The following is a 17310-nucleotide window of genomic DNA, read 5'->3' on the forward strand; positions in this document are numbered from 1 at the left end:
GAGAGCTTTTGATGACTTGCCTTTGGATGGAAGAGCTATTGATTTACTCTTCTTAGTAGACTCATGTTCATTAAGACTTAACTCATGAACTTTGAGAGAACTAATAAGATCTTCGACACTTAAAGTGTTTAAATCTTTAGCTTCCTCAATGGCAGTCACCTTTGGTCTCCATCTGGCAGGTAAGCTTCTGAGTATCTTGCTTACATGATCAGAAGCAACATAGCTCTTCTTTAGAATCTGTAGCCCAGAAACTAAGGTTTGAAACCTTGAGTACATCTCCTCAATAGTTTCATCATCCTTCATCTTGAATAACTCATACTGATGTACAAGCAGGAGAGCCTTTGCTTCTTTGACCTTTTTGCTCCCTTCATAGTTTGAACAGAGAGAAGCAAACATAGCTTTAGCAGTGGATTTGTCACTCATCTTCATGTATTCTGCTTTGGGTATGGCAGTGACAAGGGCTCCTCTGATAATATGATGCTTCTTGTAGAGTTTCCTCAGTTCTGGAGTATGTTTCTTTCTATCCACAGCAGCTCCTTCTTCATCAAGGACTAAATCACCAACACCATCTTCCAGAATATCCCATAATTCTTCATCTAGGCTCATGATGTAACTGTAAAAGTTGGTCTTCCACCAAGAGAATTCTTCAGCATCTCCATTGAATTTTGGAATCTTTCCAACACTGGATTTCTTACTATCACTATAATCATGTGAGACATTTTTATAGCTAGTATCACTAGAACCAGTAGGAGGAGGAGTAGACATGTTTTTCTCAGATCTTTGACTGTTGCACGGTTAAGTGTTACACAACAGACCAAGGCTCTAGATACCAATTGAAGGTGAGAAAAAACACAAGAAGGGGGGTTGAATTGTGTTTTGAAAAATTCTTCGTTTCTCCTAAAAACTGAACACACTGATCAGAAGCTAAGTGAGACAGCTTCTGAAGTGATAATCAGAATCTAAATGCAGCGGAATAAACAGAGAGAGAGAAGAAGAACGACACAAAGCAATTATACTGGTTCCTTCCACAATCCGGAAGTAGTCCAGTCCCCCTTGCACTTCCAAGGAGATTTCACTAAGAGTAATATCTGATTACAATTGCTCAAGCACACAAGCAAGAGACTTCCTTTGCTCAAGCACACAAGCTAGAGACTTCCTTTGCTCAAGAACACAACCAAGAGACTTCCTGCTCAAGCACAACTGCAAGAGACTTCCTAACTAAACAAAATTACACAGAAAATTGTTTAAGGTTGAACACTTGATATACAATCAGAGGTGCTCACAATACAAATCAGATACAGACTCAATGGACTTAAGAATTTCTAAGATATGATTTTGAGACACAGAAATTCTAAGTGAATGCAGAACAATTTAAGCAGAGGTTTGGCACTTGTAAAAATGTTGTGAGTCTTTCATTCAGCGTTCTTGCATTACCAAAACTCTAAGTCTTCACTCCTTTATATAGAGGTGTGAGAGAGACGTTGTGAAATTGCCAGCACACCAAAGAGTCGTTGTTTGAAGCTTGATCTTTCACCAATGATCTTTTGCCTGATATGGTTGTTGTCCTATGAAGAACCAATTTGAAATCCATTCCTTATCCAAAGGAACATCTATGCAGGCGAAGCCGTATTCTGGAGCTGTTTTCTTGTCTTGTAGCGTGGACACAAAACAGAGTAGTGGAGAAGGTGGTTGTACAGTTCGTACAGTAGTACAATGTCAACGCTTTAGTCCAAATTGCAAGCACATGCCTTCAAACACCTTTGAAATGACCGTTGCAATGTTCCACTAATTTTCTGCTGTGTTTTCGAATCCAATAGACAGCTTTTGCAATGTAGATTCTTCAATCTTTGAATCTTTTGCAAATTCAGTTGATCTTTAGCTTCTGGTGAAATGACTTCTGATGAGGCAGCTTCTGATGATGCAGCTTCTCCAGCTTCTGATGATGTAGCTTCTGATGATGCAGCTTCTGAGAATGTGGCTTCTGGACTTCTTGTCTTCAGGAGCACTTTTCTTCAGGAGCGCTATTTCTTCATGAGCGCTTTTACTATCTTCAGGAGCAGCTTGACTTCAGGAGCGCTTTCCACTTTCAGGAGCGTATTGCCTTCAGAATCGTCTAAGCTTCATTTTCTTTTGCCCTTTATTTGCTCATTCAGAACCAATTAATGATGTAACTTTTTAACTGTGGTCCTGTACACTCGAACAAATATTAGCTAGTCCAATTTACAATTTTTAATACCTTGTTATCATCAAAACTCTTTGAGGTTCATTGTTAAACACATTTTGTTCCAACATTTACTACTTCAAAAGTAATAGACGGCTTCTTTCCTCGTAATGTTCACTATTATCACTTCAAAGGTAATTGACATTCTTTCCTCCCCAGCAATCATTATCAGTTTGTCCCACAGTCGGCATATGTTTGTCGTTGTTGCATTCATAGTTACATTTGCATGCATTCATGTCATTATATTCATAAGCATTGCATTCTCAGCATTTCAATTGGTCAAAATTGGTGTACTTAATATTTAAGTCTCTTCGACCCGTCAAAACAAAGATTCTACCTTCAAGTCTCCGGACGAAGAGACTTAAATAGGGGCATCTGTCATACCCCAAATTTTGACCAAAAATCATGCATTCATCCACCAACACGTGTCTTTTGACCCTGATCAGTCTTTGACTTTTCAGTGAAAAATTCGGCAGAGAGGTATTTTAAAATACCTCATATTTGGTTCCGAATCGGGCCCTCTTCTCTCAATTTTTGTTTTTTTTAAATCCATCTTTTATTTAAACTTTCAATTAACCTTAATTAACTTTTAATTTTGTTTTCTTTCTTTTACTTTAACATTATTTGTTTATTTCGGTTTTTTTTTACCTTATTATTATTTTAGTCTTTATCCTTTTATTTTGTCATTTTTATTTGTCCCAAATTAAGTCCAAAAATATCCAACACGCTCATTCACAGCCTGTTACAACCTGTCAAGCAATTTCATTTCATTCCTCTTCAAGCCACATAAAAATCCAGTTCTATAAATATAACATCAGTAACAACAAAGACCAGGGAGCCAAGACAGAAGGACAAAAATTTTCCAGCAAAAGAACACATAAAAACAGCCGCAATACCACACAATTTTTGCAACTTAAACTCATAAACCCACAACAACATCATACACGAACAATTCACAACAACCTGCAAACACAATTTTACACACACACACACACACACACACACACGCATACACACACACGCACTGCTACACAAGCACACACGTACCACCTCAACATCACCAGTAAACAAACCGAGCACAACAAAGTTTGTACCAAAGACGAACTCAAATCAAAATCGGATCAAAAAGGCAAAACGTAGTAATTTCTAAAACTCTAGATCTAGCCCGGATTTCGTATCTTTTTAAGAAACAAATTTCGAAAACGAAAAGAGAATAAAAAAAGGGTTTAGAAAATATAATTTTTTTTTGAAAAAAGGAGTCTTTTTATTTTCCGGTACGGTGGCGCCGCCGTCCCAGGCAGGCAGCCGCCGCACCGGAAAATCACTCCGGCGGTGGCCCTTGTTTTTATGAACGAGAGAGAGAAGAGAGTGGGGGGAAGAAGAAAGAGAAAGAAGTGAATGAAATGAATTAAAAAGGAAAGGAATCATATTTATACATCATTTCTTCCTCAGGATTGATCTAGGCCGTTGATCAAATCAACGGCCATGATTTAAACCCATGACTCTTACCCATAACCCATAATCCAGCTGTAACCCACGACCCATTAACCCACCAGGCTCAACCCAACTGAAATTTTACAAGCCCAACTCTGTTTTTTTTTTCATTTGTTCTCTACAGTTTTACTCATGCACCCCCCACAATACTGCCTACACCCCCAACATCTAATTTTTATTTCTTTTTTCATACGTTTTAATTCTCTCTCGCATCTTTTATTTCCTCATGCATTTTTATTTTATTTTTGCATTACATTCTATTGTCTACTATTATCATATGCATATTTAAATTTTGTCATTAAATACACACCTCAATCCAGAGTACTCTGGTCCTAAATTAACTGTTAATATTATATTTTTCTCCAGAACAATCTGGTCCTTGTCAATTAAATTAATCTAGAGTGCTCTGGTCCTAAATCAACTGTTAATATTATATTTCTGCTTATATAATCATTCTCCAGAGTGTTCTAGTCCGTGTTAAAATAATCTCATATTTCAGCTTAATATTATTTTTCTCATTCTGCTTATATAATTTTCATATTAATATTGCAAAACAACAAAAACATTCAAATATATCAAAATCACTAAAATATTTTTATAAGCAAACCTTGATCTCAAATCAAGCGATCGTCATTTTATTTTATTTTCTTAAATCAAATTTCAAATCAATCTTAATTCTACTTTGAGTCATTTTTATTTAATATAAAAAAAAACACAAACAAATATTCATTGGCCATTTTGGCTTTTCGTTTTAAAACCTTTTTCAAAAACTATTAAAAAACACTCAACCAATCAAACGTCAATTTCTACCCCGAACTACGAGGTTTTGATCCCTCACGGGTACGTAGGCAAGGGACACGCGTCCTTCCAAATCGATAAAAATGTAGATAAATTAGGTCTTTATTTTCTTTTATCATTACAAATTCCATTTTTTAAAGCAAGCAAGTTTATAGCACAAAAGTTAAATAAAATCAAGAGGTTCTCGTAGAGTACTATGAATATTTAGGGTGCTTAACACCTTCCCTAAATATAACCAACCCCCGAACCCTTAATCCCTAAAAAATGTGGTATTTGAACCTTTTTCCACTTTCTTTTGAAAAGAATTAAATGTTCAGTCGTGAAACCAAAAGTGGGTCGAACGCTAATGAAATGGCTTGATCTCCGAAAAATGACGCGACAGAAGTAAATATGGATTAGTCATTGTTGATGATTACAACAGATGGACTTGGGTGAAATTCCTGAAAAGTAAAGATAATGCATATGATGTATTCAGTAACTTCTGCACACAAATTCAAACTGAAAAAGAGTCAAAGATTTTGAAAATTAGAAGTGATCATGGTGGAGAATTTGAAAATGAGTCATTTGAAGCTTTTTGTGAAAAACATGGAATCATCCATGAATTCTCTTCTCCTAGAACTCCACAACAAAATGGGGTTGTAGAGAGTAAGAATAGAACTTTACAAGAAATGGCCAGAACCATGATCCATGAAAACAATTTGGCTAAACATTTTTGGGCAGAAGCAGTGAATACAACATGTTATGTTCAAAATAGGATCTATATTAGACCTATTTTGGAGAAAACAGCATATGAACTCTTTAAAGGAAGGAAACCCAATATCTCTTACTTTCATCAATTTGGATGTACATGTTACATTCTGAACAACAAGCTCTACCTAAAGAAATTTGATGCCAAGGCCCAAAGAGGAATCTTCTTAGGTTACTCTGAAAGGTCAAAGGCATACAGAGTGTATAATTCAGAGACACTCTGTGTTGAAGAATCTATGCACGTTAAATTTGATGACAAAGAGCTTGAAGATAAAACTTCAAAGCAAGGTGAAAGTGTTGCAGAGATACAAGTTCCTGAAGTTACTCCAGAACCTGATCAGATAGCTGAATCTAAAGAAAGTCCAGAAGCTGAACCCACATCAGAAGCGCAAGATGAAACTGCTTCTGATGAAGCACAAGATGGCTCACATCAAGAAGATCCTCCCAGAAACACTTTCAAGCACAAGTCTTCACATCCTGAGGAGCTAATCATTGGAAACAAAGATAGTCCAAGAAGAACAAGATCATACTTCAGACAAGAAGAGTCAATGATTGGACTGATCTCAATGATTGAACCTACAAAAGTAGATGAAGCACTTTCAGATGATGGATGGATCTTAGCTATGCAAGAAGAGTTGAATCAATTTCAAAGAAATGATGTGTGGGATCTGGTACCCAAACCTCAGCACAAGAACATTATTGGAACAAAATGGGTATTCAGAAACAAGCTGAATGAGCAAGGAGAAGTAACAAGAAACAAAGCCAGACTTGTTGCACAAGGGTATAGTCAACAAGAAGGCATTGATTACACTGAAACATTTGCTCCAGTTGCAAGATTAGAAGCAATCAGGTTACTTCTTCCTATGCAGTTAATCATGACATAATATTATATCAAATGGATGTCAAGAGTGCTTTTCTTAATGGTGTCATAGAAGAAGAAGTGTATGTCAAGCAACCTCCTGGATTTGAGGATATTAAGTATCCTGACCATGTTTTTAAACTGAAGAAATCACTATATGGCTTGAAACAAGCTCCCAGAGCTTGGTATGATAGACTAAGTAATTTCTTAATCAAAAATGACTTTAAAAGAGGACAGGTTGATACAACACTCTTCAGAAGGACTCTTGGGAAAGATATTCTTGTAGTGCAAATATATGTTTATGATATAATATTTGGTTCTACTAATGCATCTCTTTGCAAGGAATTTTCTAAGTTAATGCAGGATGAATTTGAAATGAGCATGATGGGAGAGATGAAGTTCTTCCTGGGCATTCAAATTAATCAATGCAAAGATGGAGTCTATGTTCATCAATCAAAATATACAAAGGAGCTTCTGAAGAAGTTCAAGCTTGAAGATTGTAAAGTGATGAACACTCCAATGCATCCTACGTGCACCTTAAGCAAAGAAGATGAAGGAGCTAAAGTTGATCAGAAGCTGTACAGAGGTATGATTGGTTCTTTGTTATACCTCACTGCATCTAGGCCAAATATTTTATTCAGTGTATGCTTGTGTGCAAGATTCCAATCAGATCCTAGAGAATCTCATATGACTGCTGTCAAGAGAATCTTCAGGTATTTGAAAGGAACAACTAATCTTGGACTCGTTTATAGGAAATCCTTAGATTATAAGCTAATTGGATTCTGTGATGCTGATTATGCTGGTGATAGGATTGAAAGAAAGTCAACCAGTGGCAATTGTCAATTTCTGGGTGATAATCTTATATCCTGGGCTAGCAAAAGACAAACAACTATTGCTATGTCTACAGCAGAAGCAGAATAAATTTCAGCTGCAAGTTGTTGTACACAACTACTTTGGATGAAACATCTGTTGGAAGACTATCAGATAATTGCTAATAGTATTCCTATTTATTGTGATAATACTGCTGCTATTTGTTTGTCTAAAAATCCAATTTTGCATTCAAGAGCTAAGCATATTGAAATCAAACACCATTTTATCAGAGACTATGTTCAAAAAGGAATTTTAGATATACAATTCATTGATACTGAGAATCAATGGGATGATATATTTACTAAGTCTTTAACTGTTGAAAGATTTGATTTTATAAAGAAAAATTTGAACATGCACTTTGTGTCTGATTAAATGTTTGCTTGCTCCTGAATAGGATTTTAGGTTCTGAAGTTAGTTCAGAAGCAGTAGTCCATCAGAAGCTCTTTATTGAGGTTCTGAGGAAAACTCGCTTCTGATGATGACGTCAGCATCTGAAGTCCAGAAGCTGGATTTTATGCTTCTGAATAGTAGAGTTTGTGGAAACGTTGGGAGTTACTTTCTGTGGTAACTTCTGGCCCACTAACTTAGTAGTTACTCTGAGAACTTCTGACGTGGCCTGTATGTATTGGTGTATAACTAAAAAGGGCAATGATGATTTAATAGCTTTGAAAGTACTTTTCACGCGCCCCCAATTTTGTCATTAATGTTATGTTTGTTTGTCTCTTTTGAATTGCAATCGTTTTTACTTTTAACGCTTTGTCAATTCACACACTACTCACTCACAACAAACACATTTGCTCTCAAACCTCTTGCGAAGTAAGCGCAAAAACCCTAGAACCCTAAAATCATCATCTTCTTCAAATCTTCTTCAATCATCAAATGGCGTCATCAAGCTCACAACGAAAAGTTTCAGAATCTACTTCTAGCATGCAAGGCGCATCAGAATCTGGGTCCGTGTACAAAGAGAAGACTATGGATATTCCATGGAAATCCTTAATAGTTCAAATAGAATCACCGGTGGATTTCGCTTCACTTAAGAAGTACGAAGTGGACATGGAAGGTTAGGTAGATACTCAGAAGCTATCTGAGTACTTCAAGATGTTGAATGGGCCAACTTATGTGAACTTGGTCAAGGACTTTTGGTTAAGGGCTGAGGTGTACAATGGAAAGCCTGCAAAGGTCGTAAGTAAACAAGCTGGGTCAAAGAAAGGGAAAATGACCGTGGATTTGAATCCTACCTCTTTTGATAGCTTAGAAATAAGGTCTGAAGTGATGGGCATTCCTATAACCATCACTGAGGATGTTATAGCTAAAGCTTGTAGAGTGGATGCAGAGGGAAGATTCCAGGAAATAGTCAAGAAGGGAGATGTCATGCTAAATAGCTATTATAACACGCTTCTGGGTGGGAACAAAAATGCTAAGCCTTCTGAAATGGAGATTCACAACAGGATGTTGGTGAAATTCAGTAATGATTGCTTCTTTCAAGGAGCAGGAGGGTCTGATCAACCCAACAACCAACAGAAGCTAGCAATTTACTTCATGGCTATTTTTGATAAGATAAATTTCCCAAGATATGTCGTGGATCATCTCTGCTGGGCTATAAATGAAGGCACTATTAAAGGAAGGAAACAAGTGCCCTATGGAAGATTGCTATCTGAAATCTTTTATCAAGGAAGGGTGCTGGATTTCTTGAAAAAGACAAGGGGTGCTTCTGACAAGTGCTTCAAAGTTTCTACTGCTGAAAGGACTATCAGTAGCAGGAGCTTATTTTCTATGAACTTTATCAAGAAAACCCCTGAAGATGAGAAGTGGATAGAGATGACTACTGCAGAAACTGAGATTATCAGGGACTTTCCTTCCATCTTTAAGGAAAGTAATTCTGAAATCTTAGCTCAATCAGTTGCTAAGTATGTCTTGGAGGAAGATGCAAGCCATAGGAAGGAAGCTGCTCCTGTTAAAGGAAATAGGGCCAGAACCAGTACTGAATCAGAAGCTGCTGTTGCAAAAACCAAAAAGCAAAAAGTTGCTAAGTCTGAAGCTGAATCTGTTTCTGCCAAGGATAAAGGAAAGAGGCAGAAGGTTGGTGCTGCTTCTATTCCTCAAAAAAGAAGAAAAGGTAAGGCAGATCTGGTAATCACCAAAGAGCAGCTGGAGGAAGCTCTTGAAGAAATAGAAAAAGAAGAAGCTGAGCCCAAGCTGAAGAAGAAGAAGGCACTGGTAGATATGAAAATCTCTATGGTTGAAATGAATCCTGCCAAGGCCAAAATGGCTAAGGAATATGCTGCTAATAAGATAGCAGAAAGAAAGGAGAAGAAAATTGCTGATGAAGCTGAACGGATGGTCATGAAGAAAGCTGATACTTCAGAAGCTGATGCTTCAAAGTCTACTTCAGAAGCAGTAGATAACTCAGCAAAGTTATCTAAGGTACCTCAAGTTTCTCACATATCTTGTACCACATCCTCTATTCCTTCTGAAGACACTTCTCTTTTAGATCACCTAGAAAGTCATTATCTAGGTGAACTACCCCAATCTAGCTTTAACTCAACCTCAGAGAAAGCCTCTGAGACAACCCCAGAAGCAACCGCTTCTGATAAAGTTGTTTCAGAAGACCCCCCACAACAACAACCAGAACCAGAAAAAGCCTTTTCACCCCCTCAAACAGAACCTACAACTTCATCACCCCCAACTGTTCCTGAACCATCTGTTCCTGAACAAGTCACTCCTCAAAAGACCGTTCCTGAACATATTGTTCCTGAACAACCAGTTACTAAACCCATTCCTGAACTTGCATCTGAAACTGCTGCTCCTGAACACATTATTCCTGAGCCAACCCCTGCTTCCATAACTCCTTCAGCAGTACAAGTCATCAGGATCACCCATCATACTGGTGTATGTGATATGGACACAGACTCTGAGGATGATCAAGATGATCATGCCTCTGATATGGTAGTTGACCCCACTCCTGACCAACCATCAACTAGCAAATCCTTAACTACAAATGACCAATCATCATCAAACCTACCTATTGTACACTTAGCCCCTCCAAAACCCTCTAAACAACCTTCACCTCCCACCATTTTCCTGGATTCTCAAGTGCTACAACATGTGTGGGAAGATATTGCTTCTGAAGTTCTCAGACTGATAGCAGGAAGAAATGACTTGGGTCATCAAGTTAGCTATTAGAAGCAATGGAAAAGGATCAAGGAAAGGGTCATCAACCTGATTTCAGCACTGCATGATTCCTGCATTGAGGCTCAAGAGCAAGCCAAGCAGAAGCTGGAAGATTGGTTGAATGGAATGGAAGAGAATACTGGAGATGTAGAAATTCTTGGTACTTGGGTAAAGAACCCACTCAGTATCAGAGGCAGAGAACCTGGTGAATTCCTGCCTAAGGATTTGCATCTGATTATCCCTTCTGAGATCCTGGAGAAGAATGATGCACCTGACCTGGCTCTAGCTCAGGAGAACAAGGTGCTCAAAGAAGAAAATGAAAGACTTGAAACAGAGCTACTAGAGCAGAAGCTCAAGATATCAAAATTGGAAGCTGATATGCAAGAAGCCAAGATCAGAGAAGACAACTACAGAAAAGAGATGGACAAGAAGTATGCTGATGTTCAAGAGCTTCTGAAGATGATTTTAGAGAAATAAGCTAAACCCATAGCTGCACACTTTTAGCTTATTTTTTTTTGTCTCTTTAGGCTTTTAATATTCCATGATCATCTCTGCTTCTGATTCAGTTCTTTTCGCTTCTGATATTATATGCTTCTGAATTCTTCTTGCTTCTGAATATCATTAACTGTTTATATCATGTGTGTTGATAATAATGCTTGCTATGCTCTGTTTATTTTTTTTTTTTGGTTAATATGCTTTGAAATAATTTGAATTATGCTCTGAACCTTTAATCTTACGTTTTTCTCATCTCTTCTTTTTGTTTATGTCTTTTTGCTAATGACAAAAGGGGGAGTATATGTGATAGTATTTAAAGGCTCTGAGCCCCATTAATGATATTTGAAATTTTTGAAAAATTTCTATCTTTTTGTTTTACCTTTAAAAGTGTGTATCAAAAAGGGTGAAGTATCAAATCTCAAATAAAAAATAATTGAACCATTCTTCTTATCTATAAGTCAATTCTTTCAATTTTTTTAAGCTCTGATATTACTGTGCGAAAAATGAAGTTAATTAACCTGGATAGAACTTAGGGGGAGCTTACAAACCTCACCTTAAAGACTATCAGACTCAGGGGGAGTTATAGCTTACAAACTTCAGAAACCCCAAAGTCAACTCGTTAATTAGATTAACAACAATTGATCAATTTTAAATACTATTGTTTGTCATCATCAAAAAGGGGGAGATTGTTGGGACAAAATGTGTTTAACAATGTACCTTAAAGAGTTTTGATGATAACAAGGTATTAAAAATTGTAAATTGGACTAGCTAATATTTGTTCAAGTGTACAGGACCACAGTTAAAAAGTTACATCATTAATTGGTTCTGAATGAGCAAATAAAGAGCAAAAGAAAATGAAGCTTAGACGCTTCTGAAGGCAATACGCTCCTGAAGACAGAAAGCGCTCCTGAAGTCAATCTGCTCCTGAAGAGAGTAAAGCGCTCCTGAAGAAATGGTGCTTCTGAAGACAAGAGGTCCAGAAGTTACATCAACAGAATCTGCGTTATCAGAAGCTGCCTCATCAGAAGTCATTTCACCAGAAGCTGAAGATCAACTGGATTTGCAAAGATTCAAAGATTGAAGAATCAACACTGCAAAAGCTGTCTATTGGATTCGAAAACACAGCAGAAAATTAGTGGAACATTGCAACGGTCATTTCAAAGGTGTTTGAAGGCATGTGCTTGCAATTTGGACGAAAGCGTTGACATTGTACTATTGTACGAACAGTACAACCACCTTCTCCACTACTCTGTTTTTTGTCCACACTACAAGACAAGAAAACAGCTCCAGAATACGGCTTCGCCTACATAGATGTTCCTTTGGATAAGGAATGGATTTCAAATTGGTTCTTCATAGGACAACAACCAAATCAGGCAAAAGATTATTGGTGAAAGATCAAGCTTCAACAACGACTCTTTGATGTGCTGGCAATTTCACAACGTCTCTTTCACACCTCTATATAAAGGAGTGAAGACTTAGAGAATTGGCAATGCAAGAACGTTAATGCTAGAACGCTGAACGAAAGACTCACAACATTTTTACAAGTGCCAAACCTCTGCTGAAATTGTTCTGCATTCACGTAGAATTTCTGTGTCTCAAAGTTATATCTTAAAAATTCTTAAGTCATTGAGTCTGTATCTGATTTGTATTGTGAGCACCTCTGATTATATATCAAGTGTTCAACCTTAAACAATTTTCTGTGTAATTTTGTTTAGTTAGAAGTCTCTTGCAGTTGTGCTTGAGCAAGGAAGTCTCTTGATTGTGTTCTTGAGCAAAGGAAGTCTCTTGCTTGTGTGCTTGAGCAAAGGAAGTCTCTTGCTTGTGTGCTTGAGCAATTGTAATCAGATATTACTCTTAGTGAAATCTCCTTGGAAGTGCAAGGGGGACTGGACTACTTCCGGATTGTGGAAGGAACCAGTATAATTGCTTTGTGTCGTTCTTCTTCTCTCTCTCTCTGTTTTATTCCGCTGCATTTAGGTTCTGATTACCACTTTAGAAGCTGTCTCACTTAGCTTCTGATCAAGTGTGTTCAGTTTTAGGAGAAACGAAGAATTTTTCAAAACACAATTCAAGCCCCCCTTCTTGTGTTTTTCTCACCTTCATAAATATCTTCCAAAGCTAGCCTTGATAGCTACAATTTTAGCTAACTATTTTCTTCTATAATTGAGAAGATTCTTGTTAGCAACAAAAGAAACTTTGGTGTTGGATTCGAGGTTTTGAACACTAATTGGAAGTTCAACATCAAATACAGTTTCTGGTGAAGGGATGAGTGGTGGTGGAGCATTCAGATTAAATATTTGAGTTACATCTTTAACTGAGGATGAACTGGTAGCATCAGAATGTTCATCATCAGGGTCAGATGAGGTAGAGGATATGGATGAGAGAATTTCATCTAAGGAGCGATTTGTGTGGGTTAGTCTAGGTGGGGACTGGGGCAAAACATTTTCATGCATAAAAGTTTCAAAATTTCCTGGTAAATCTGATGTCTCTGATCTTCTTACTCCATAGGTTTCTATCTTGTCTGAATTGATCTCTTGAACAGGCTCAACTTGATTTGCTTGAATAATGATGGTCGAATTAGGCAAGTGTACCAAATCGCTTACCAAGTAATAAAGTGATAAGTAGAGTATCGTATCGACAGGGATTGTCATTTCAACCAAACAATTCAAGTTAATTATTTGAGAACAAAATAAAATAAAAGAGATAAGGGAATTAGACTTTTTCAAAGTTAATATGTTTGCAACAGAGCAAAGTTTACCTGTTTTGATTGCAGAATGTTAGCAGTGGTTAAGATTCTTCGAATCCTTTCTACTTGGGTGTTGGAATTATATAACAGTCGAGTCTTATTCATGTTATTTATCGTTATCTATATAAGTGATGAGTTCGTCGAGTTTTACTACCTATCGATTGACAAGTTGCACCTGCTGGTCACACGGTGATCATTACGTGTGGGGTCTTACTCTCTCAGAGATATGGCCTTATTCCCCTCCAGTTGTCGAGTTGCACCTACTAATCACACGGAAGTACGTGTGGGGTCTTACTCTATCAGAGGTAATTGAAACATAGACTTAAATTGACTTTCCTAAATTCCCATTAGTGAATTCCCGAGCTTCCTAAAGGTACTCTCTCTCTCTCTCTCTCTCTCTCTCTCTCTCTCGATAGTTCTACAAATGGGAATCCCTATTAGCGTCTACCTTACCAAGGTGAAAGAGGAGCGGAGTTACTGAGCTGATTTAAGTCATGAAATCACCTGTTTCCTTAATTACTCAACTAGTTACTAAATGATTTTAGCATATATACATCAATATTAGGTATGCCACCTCCCTAAGTACTTACTTTTATGGTTTACTCGCTTTCGGCATCTTTCACTAGTTACTAATTAATTACTTCTTAATTAGACATATATACATAAATATTAGGTAATGTCACCTCCCTAAGTGCCTAAATCAGGGTTTCAGAGGAGACAAATCTTACGCAACAACATTAATTCTAGTAGTATAATATTAAATATAGAAATAAAAAAACCTTGAATTAAATGAATTATCTAACAATCAGAATAGAGGTTCATCTTAAGTCCTATACTAAAAAGATTTAGTTACTCATGGTAACTAAATACAAATTACAAAAGAAATAAAACATACCCTAGAAAAACCTTGAGTGAGGAGAGAGGCTCCTCGCTTGAAGCTCCTAGTGCTTGACTTCCTCTTGAACCGCTTAGTTCTGAATGAGAAATTGTGAATGAGGAATGCGGTATTTATAGGGAGAGTTTCCACCTGAACTTGGGCTAAAATATTAAGCTTTTTGCACAAAAAAAAAATATAAAATAGCTTCTTGGCCCGCAAGGCACAAGCGCTAGGCGCCTAGGACCATGCGCCATGCGCATATGAGTATGTTTCTAAGCGCCAGGCACCCACACTCATGCACCAGGCGTCTCCTCATGTGCCCAAGAGCATGAAAACATGTGACAGGCGCATGGGAGTGCTGTATGGGCTCCGAAATGCCGTTTTCTTCATTTTTTGGGTGTTTGCTTCCATATAAGATGTCTTGGAACTTGGGCACAGATTCCTCCCTCTGAAACATCTTTTGAGGCCTCTTGAATCTCCATTCTTCATCTTCCCAAGGTCTTCACAAATCTTCAGAAGTCTTGCTTTGCCGATTTGCATGATTTCTTCGTGAATTACAACTAAACACCCTAAAATTGCTATTTTTCGAGAAGAATAGAATTATAGACTCAAATATAGAAAACATTATAAATGTACTGAAATCATATGTAATTTCTCTAACACTCCTTTATTTTGGATGTAAAATTGATGGTCAAATTAGTTAAGTGTACCAAATCATTTACCAAGTAATAAAGTGATAAGTAGAGTATCGTATCCATATGGATTGTTTTTTTTCTAAACAGCTCGTGTTACTTATTTTAAGTTGATGGTATAAAGTAAAAGAGATAAGAGTTATATATTGCAATTTTTATCTGTTTGCAATAGAGCAAGTTACCTGTTTTTGGTTGCAGAAAAGAAAACAGTGGTTAGGACTCTTTGAATCGTCCATGTTTATATTGTTGGATAATAAATAACATTCATGTTGCATTTAGTTATGTTAAGTAGATTATACAAATGATGAAGTCGTTGGGACATTCTAACCTAATCGATTGTCAAGCTGCGCCAGTTGATCGCACAGTGATCCTTACGTGTGGGGTCTATACTATCTCAGTTGATCTAGGTCTATCCCTCCGATGGCTAACTGCACCTGTTGGTTGCACGGTGATCCTTATGTGCTGGTCTTGCTAATTAAAAGGTAATTGAAACATAGACTTAAATTGGCGTTCCAAGATTTCCAAAGGCAATGAAAGCCAATGTTCCTGTAGGTCAGCCCATTTATGAATCTTAGGAAATTCATATCACACTCTCCTTCCCCCCTAAGTAGTTCTACAAACAGGCAGCCCTATAAACGTCTACCTTACCTAGAAGTCGAGTACAATGGTCTTACTTAGGTTTACTCCCCTCAGTGCTTGTTTCCCTAATTACTAAACTAGTTACATCCTAGGTTCAACAGATTTTACCCAATATCAGTAATGTCACCTCTTAAGTACTTACTACTAGGGTCAACTCGCTTTCGGTATATTTCATCTAGTTTACTAATAACTTACTTCCTAGACAGATAATTACTAGTATAAGGATATAAATATCAACATATAAGCTTCCAAATAGTAATAACAATGTTAAGCCTATCACGACCTATGTATCTAATCTAGGGTTGCACCTCACCAAAATAAATTCATCCTAAATAAAACTTAATAGCGAATAGAAAATAAACTAGAATATAAACAACATTAAATTAAATAATTATCAAACAAAAATAAACAGAGGTTTTTATTAGAACCCTAACCTATAGATATATAGTTACACACGATAGCTAAGACAAAAATACTAAAAGATAAAAAATACCTTAGAAAAGATAGGAGAAGATAGAAATCCTCCTTGGCTTCCTAGAATCACCTTCCTCTTGAACTGCTCCAGTTCTGAACGAGAAATTGTGAATGAGGAAGGCGGTATTTATTGAATCTTGTTTTGCCAACTGTTAACACGTTTATTTTCCTAGCATATTTTTTCTCTCTTTGTAAACTAGAATTAGAACTTGTTAAAGCACCTTAGTGATCTGTAGCATAATGTTCCTTTTCCCGTGTGTCAAAACTTCACATGCTTTCAAAATTCTTGTTCTCTACAGGTGAATCAATTCTCAGCTATTTAAATCGTATCACACAAACTCTCTGACTTTGTGTGAATCAACTCAATACATCTTGAATCGATTCACTCCTGAATCATGTCATTCAAATTTTAATTGTATCCTAGAGCTTTCTGACTTGCATTGAATTGATGCAATTTAATCTGAATCGTATCAATCTTCATCCTGTGAAATTTGAATCGACTCAGTTTATGTCTGAATCGCATCAATCTTCATTGTTCCTTTGTCTTGTATTTCAGCTGTCTAAATCGATTCATGATTTTAGTGAATCGATTCAAATAGTTATTTTTGCACGAAAATTATCACATTCACTCATTTACTATATATACTCACTCTCTCATAACTTTTAAAATATTGAATCATTTGCATCTATTCTCTCTAGGTCTCAAAAACTCATTGGACATAAATTCTTCAAGATTAAACCCTTTTTCTTAGAATCACTTTTACATTGAATCACATTGATTTTCTAGGGTTCTTATATGGATTGTAAGTTGTTTCTTTTAAGGAAATTGGTAGGGCTTAATTAAGGTTCCAAAGTGAAGTGAATAATCTCATTCCACCTCCAAAGGTATTGGGGGTCTTTCTAACCGTTCTTGCAATCGAAGGGGATTCGTTTATCAGACATAACATCGAAAACTTGAGTGAAGAGTTCGAAGGGGTGCACGGGTAATCAATTGAATATGTATTGTGTCTTTGATTGATAGCTTGGTATATTTTCATATAGGTTTGGTTTTGAAATTGTTTAAGTTTTGCAAATTGTTCAAGAAATCATTAAGTTTTGATTGTAATAAGATTTGTATTGTGAATCTCTCAATTCTATATTGAATCTTATTAGCACATAGTTTTATCTTTTTGCTTATTGTTGTGATTGTTCACGCGAGCTTCCAATAGTAGAATTAATTCAAATCAC

This window comes from Medicago sativa, chromosome 3, assembly GCF_051527215.1.
Source record: "Medicago sativa cultivar Bolivia chromosome 3, Bolivia_mono, whole genome shotgun sequence".
Taxonomy (NCBI): domain Eukaryota; kingdom Viridiplantae; phylum Streptophyta; class Magnoliopsida; order Fabales; family Fabaceae; genus Medicago; species Medicago sativa.